Source organism: Panicum virgatum, chromosome 9N (assembly GCF_016808335.1).
Source record: "Panicum virgatum strain AP13 chromosome 9N, P.virgatum_v5, whole genome shotgun sequence".
NCBI classification, from domain to species: Eukaryota; Viridiplantae; Streptophyta; class Magnoliopsida; order Poales; family Poaceae; genus Panicum; species Panicum virgatum.
The window spans coordinates 67716343-67722761 of record NC_053153.1 but is presented as its reverse complement, the minus strand read 5'-3'; the positions used below and the strand labels follow the sequence as shown (position 1 = coordinate 67722761).

The 6419-nt window shown below is 38.6% G+C and overlaps 2 long non-coding RNA genes across 2 annotated transcripts; both read right to left on the bottom strand.

Moving 5' to 3' along the window:
* Nucleotides 1–1422: 1422 nt before the first annotated feature.
* LOC120693215 lies at nt 1423–1927 on the bottom strand. Its single transcript, XR_005682931.1, has 2 exons — nt 1649–1927; nt 1423–1551 (listed from the first exon to the last, which is right to left on the bottom strand). It is a non-coding gene; the product is annotated as an uncharacterized LOC120693215 (long non-coding RNA).
* Nucleotides 1928–2866: 939 nt separating this feature from the next.
* On the bottom strand, nt 2867–5961 carry LOC120693214. Its single transcript, XR_005682930.1, has 2 exons — nt 5882–5961; nt 2867–5710 (listed from the first exon to the last, which is right to left on the bottom strand). It is a non-coding gene; the product is annotated as an uncharacterized LOC120693214 (long non-coding RNA).
* Between the last annotated feature and the right edge of the window lie 458 nt (nt 5962–6419).

Sequence of the window (6419 nt, the reverse complement as noted above, 5' to 3'; positions counted from 1 at the left end):
CCGAAATGATCTGCTGGGCTGGTGGGGTGAAAGGAGTTGGGCTGGCCTTTTAGAGTTGTGTAGTGGAGCTACAGAATACCCAAACAGAATGGACTACAAGTAGTGAAGTGGAGTGGAATTGGTGAAGTGGAGTTAGTGGAGTGGCTATTTTGGGAGTGGAGTGCTCCTAAACAAATCCAGTCTCATCGCAAGCAAACAGATCGGAACCTCGGAGGTGCTGGCTACACAAACAAGGCTTTTGGCCTTTTTACGCTTTCCTCGTTGGTACGATGCCTCCTTCCTATGCACTTCGCAGCAAAAAAAAATTGTCCCTTGCCAGACATCATATGCTTTTAGATGTCACCGACAATAGGCATAATGGCATATGAGTTATTTTTTAAAAAAAGTCAAAAAAGTTCTTTAAATAGACATGGTAATTCTTGCTGTAAATATGGAGGTGACACACTTGCGCACCGTTTAATATATAGACCAAAAACCTGAGAAGAAATATCGATAAACATAAGATGAAAGCTTGAAAATAGTGATTATTTTTACCCAGGAAACATTTGTACAGCTTGATAGTGGTATGGGCTCGATAAGAAAGTAGTACTCCTGGAGTATGTAGCAGTGGGGGGCGTGCCTAGTTTACGGTCGCCCGTTGGGATTCGACGGTGCGGTCGATTCTCTGACCAGCGCACCTTTCCATTTCAGGTAAGAAATTATATTTCTTTCTTTCTCTTTTCGGAATACAGATTCCCGCCGCTTCTTTCCTTTTCTTTTCGGGAAACAGGTTCCGCCGCATGCGAGAAGACTAATGGCGCCCCACTCCATCTCTTTCAGGAATCTTTTTTTTTCCGGGATGTGAGATAATAGGGTGCAAATATTGGGTGGGGGAGTCAAAATAAAACTAAGTTTTAGAGTTACAATTAAAGAATTTGGAACAGTAAAAACAAGTAAAAATATATAATTTACGAAATTGACCTCGACAAAATTTACATGTTGTAAAAAAAGGAAAAGTTTGATATAAAAATTTTTGACATGACAAAATTTATAGACAATAGAGTATTGAACAATTTTGTGGGAAAAAATTATACATAAAAAAATAAATTTAAAATTAACAAAATTGAACCCGGCAAACTTTACATGTTCGAAAAGAAGGAAAAAGGTTTGACATGAAAATTTCTTACATGAAAAAATTTATAGATAATATAGTATTGAACAATTTTGTGGGAAAACCTTGTCCGCGAAAAAAGATTGGAAGAAAATGAATTTGAGAAAAAAAAAAACTTTACTACATGAACATCTTTAAAAAAATTGAGGACAAGTTTACTTCATCAACAAAACAACAAACAATTGGAAAAAATAGAATGATCGAACAAAAAAATGTACGCCACACCTTTACTGTCTCCATATATATATATATATAATAAAGGATTACAACTATTCAATAACCAACAGAATTTAGGTGCGCATAAAAAATAGAAATATTTTCTTCCTGCAAACTTTTTTTTGACGTTACTTAGTGGTCTAACAACGCAATGATGCCTGTTTGGAAATCTTCAAGTATGGCTCCTACAAAAAAAAAGTTGCAAAATATAAGATACGTAAAATATATGATATTTGAATTTGGTGAACTAACGGATGGGTATAGGCTAGGGTGGTGGGGTACCTTCTGGTCCCTGCAATGTTGTTCTCCAGAATTACACCCTGGTTTATAGAGATAGAAATAAAATTTAATTAAAAGAAATGATGAAGAAGGTGAAGACATAGGACTCGCTGATAGCCTCAGGAGATCCAGGAAGCCACTCAGTATCCTTCACAAGTACTTCTTCAACAAAGTTGTCGACGTCAAAATGAGTCAGACCTCTGCAAGCATTATGTTACAGATTGAAAAAATAAGAAGCAGTTGGCTTTAAAAGCCTAAACAAGCTTATTAGTTAGAAGGCTTTGTATCTGATCATATCTGGAAAGATCAACACATCTCCATTAGATGACTCGGTGCCATCTTTTCCTTCACAGATGGTCAATTTGGTCTGTGGCATGGTAGAGTATACCAGTCATTAGCAATAAACAAAATTATTAGCAAAAACCTGCTGAATTCAATTACAACCTTTTCCTGGTAGCGAACTTTTTTTAAAAAAAACAAAGAACATATAGAGTTAGAGAATAAAAACTAAACCAGAACGAAAATCTAGACTCACAGAGCTCACTAGTGTTCAAGTGAATTCCTGGGCCATGTCCAAAAATGCTCAAAGCACATTTCAGGTGTCCTACGGATACTACTAAAACACGATTCATGACAAGGATCCAGAAGGAACCATAAAATCAGCAAATAACCATACGGAGGGGCCATATAAGTTTCATGTGCAAATACATTTTAAATTTTAGGATCTGAATACCAAAACGGATACAAAACATGTAAGCACCATCCAAATTGGCAGATGGGTGTGTTAAATCAAATAATTCATGGGCACTTGTGTCCAGTTAACCAAAACCAGAACATATAAATTGAAAGCAAAAGTGCCAAACTGCAAGTCTGCAACTAATCTAGACTCGCAAAGCCCAATAGCACAAAGTCAATCCTATGCCAAGCTCAAACCCCAAGCCACGATTCAGATACCGAACAGAATATACTAATATATCAATAAGAGCCAATCTTCATCAATTCCCTAGCTACAAATGAGGCGAAAAGAACTAAGGCCTTCTAGATGCAGACAATAAATTGCACTTAGAACTGGCATAAAGCATCAAAATATCAACATCGCTAAGCTACATGAAGATAGATCCATCCATATTGTATGGCTAGTTCACAAACGAAATCATAATAACAAGCAAACAACACATCTGCCAAAGCACTAATCAAATCGACTCATCAGTGAGCAAGGACTGTAAAACCCCCACATGAACTAGCCTTGCTGTATGCAGACAAAGTCATAAACGAAACTACAATAAATCACCTGATAGCTCGAGCTAGTTGAACACTTGACAAAACTACAAAGCATATGGTGACGAAGTCAAACCTTAAAACCCAGACAACCCTAACTGGTTGGGCCGAGTATGGTAGGATGACGTGATTGGCCCTAATCAGTTGGGCCGAGCATAGCAGGATGACGTGACTGGCCCTAATCAGTTGGGCCGAGTATGACAGGTTGACGTGACGGACCCTAATCAGTTGGACCGAGTATGGCTGGTTGATAATGATTGGCCCTAATCAGTTAGGCCATGTATGGCCGGAGAACGTGATTGGCCCTAATCAGTTGGGACACGTATGGCAAGTCAACACTAAAACCCAAGTATGACAGGATATGGTGACTGAGTCGAACACTAAAACCCAGACAACCCTAACTCGTTGGGCTGAGTATAGTATGATAATGTGATTGGCCCTAATCAGTTGGGCCGAGTATGACAGGATGACGTGACTGACCCTAATCAATTGGGCCGAGTATGGTAGGTGGACGTTACTGACCCTAATCAGTTGAGCCAATTATGGCAAGTCAACCTTTATATATACTAAAATCAAGACATATGGTGACGAAGTCGAACCCTAAAAACCCAAACAACCCTAACTAGTTGGGCCGAGTATGGTAGGATGACGTGATTGGCCCTAATCAGTTGGGCTGAGTATGGCAGGTTGATGTGACTGGCCCTAATCAGTTGGGCCGAGTAGGGCAGGTTGACGTGACGGACCCTAATCAGTTGGAATGAGTATGGCTGGTTGATAATGATTGGCCCTAATCAGTTGCGCCGTGTATGGCCGGAGAACGTGATTGGCCCTAATCAGTTGGGACAAGTATGGCAAGTCAATACTAAAACCCAAGTATGACAGGATATGATGATTGAGTCGAACACTAAAACCCAGACAACCCTAACTCGTTGGGCTGAGTATAGTAGGATAATGTGATTGGCCCTAATCAGTTGGGCCGAGTATGACAGGATGACATGACTAACCCTAATCAATTGGGCCGAGTATGGTAGGTGGACGTTACTGACCCTAATCAGTTGAGCCAATTATGGCAAGTCAACCTTCAAATATACTAAAAATCAAGACATATGGTAATGAAGTCGAACCCTAAAAACCCTAACTGGTTGGGCCGAGTATGGTAGGATGATGTGATTGGCCCTAATCAGTTGGGCTGAGTATGGCAGGATGACGTGACTGGCCCTAATCAGTTGGGCCGAGTATGGCAGGTTGACGTGACAGACCCTAATCAGTTGGAACGAGTATGCCACCTGGAAGCTTTACAGACTTGGATCTGGAATCATAATGTTTTGCCAGCCAAATTACTAGATTGTTTGGGATGGATGAGCAGCTAAGAGCAAGTAATGACTCAAATCCACAGGATGTAACAATCTCTTTCTGAACTTTTGACAGTCTACCAACAAGTCTAGTCATCTTCGCAAGTGAGAATTGTAGCTAAATTTCTGCAAATGATAAATATAGGCAAAAAGAATTTTATGTTAAGCTGAGAATAAAAAAATGTATCAGAAAACTTTATGAGGCAGAAAAAAGATTTCAAAATGAAAAGATTATGCATAGTAAAAATATTTATCATAATAAGTTCTATCCGCAAACAAAAACTCAGAAGAAAAAGAATAGGAAAAAAATATTTTCAAACTTGCATAAAGTTTAAGATAATAAAAATATTTATCATGGTCACTACTGAAAAAATGCTTCTGAGAAAAGAATAAAATATTTTTCATAAAATTTTGGAATGAAAAAATTTAAGAGAAAAAATATTTATCATAAATTTTTTGAATAAAAAAACTTATATAGGAGAAAAAATGAATTCAATTCAATTATATAGGGAAAAAAATAAAATTTAAGTAATATTGTCAGAGCTGGGTTGTATTTTGAGAAACAAAAAAATGAATTCAATTATATAGGAGAAAAAAAATAAATTTAAGTAATATGCAAAAAAAACCTAAATATGGTTTTTGTTGGAATGAGCCTCAGAATAATATGCAATTGCTTTGTCATGATACTAGTAGATTTAAATTTTGGTGCATAAAAAAAATGAGTAGAAAGAAAAATGTCCATTGAACTATACTCATCAGAAAGAACTTGTTCATAGAAAAAAATTATAGCTGCAAAACTTTTGAGACACTTCTATGGTGCTGAAAATGCTAAGAAAACTTCTGCCCTTGCATACAGAACTTGTCCATAAAAAAATTAACTGACACGAGAGACAAAATTTTGTTGCAAAGAAATAAATTATGTTGAAGGTGTGAGAAAAAGTTTAGTGGAGAAACTTTTTGGTGAAAAAATTACCAAATACAAAAGTTGAACATCGATGGTATAAAAGTTTGTGTGAACAGAAGCAAAAAATTTTGTCATTGTCGAAGTGATAACATAGTACCGTATAACTTTTACATGAAAACTTTTTACAGGGGGAATTTTGGTAGATGAAAAAGCTTTTTGTGATGATATAAAAGGTGAAAAAAATTGGTCAAAAGTTATCAACCAAAAAAAAAGATGGCCGCCAGATACAGAACATATCCATATAAAAAATTAACTAACACATAAAAAAACTTTACTGCTAAGGTCTCTGATATAAACCTTGTTATAAATTTATTGCTAAGGTCTCCTAAGGCCATATGTAGCGGCATGAAAAAACAAAAACAAAAATAACAGCAGTTGTTGATGGGGGGCACATACTGAACATCCTTCCAAATTCATTGGCACTGCCGCTCTTGAAGAGCCGCCATCACAGGTGCTTGTGTGTTCATCTTCCTGAGAACATAAAGGTACAAAAAAAATGTGGAGGAGGGGGGGAGGTGTTACATTACTTACTTGGTCCCGGTAAAAAAATCATGCACACAACATAAAAGGAACAATCTGATTATTCAGAAGTAATGGAAAAAGGCGCATGGGGAGATAAAATGGTGAAAAAGATATACTAACTCTGGAGGTTTGCTTCGATCTTTTAGCTTCATTACTTGACCGGACACCTTCCGAATTAGTATTATCATCCATCTACTTGTTGGTGATATGCCCAAGAGCCCATCATCACAATACGGTTTAAAGGCCCAAGTGGATATTGATCCAAGAGGGATTAGGGTTACTAATGGGCCTATGAGATAGAAGCCCATTAGTACGCCCTATATATATGAGGGAGGGGCTAGGGGGGGCGATGACCTGAGCCGCGCCACCTCCCTAGCCGCCGCCCCTCCCTCTCTCTCGGCCGCCGCCCTTGCCGTGCGTTCGGTGCTAGCACACCGACGCCCGGCGTTTCATCCCCGTATGTGTGGACTCCGTGGAGGCGCTGCTGCGACTGCTGCGCTGATTGGCTGCTGGGATCAAGTACGAGGAGCTCGGTTCGTGGGACGTGATCGACTACTTCCTCTACATCGACGCGCGACTTCTTCCGCTGCGCTGCGCGTCTAGTGGTAACGATCTATGATCTTCTACTCGCAAGTATCTTGGGTTTATGCGGTAGTGA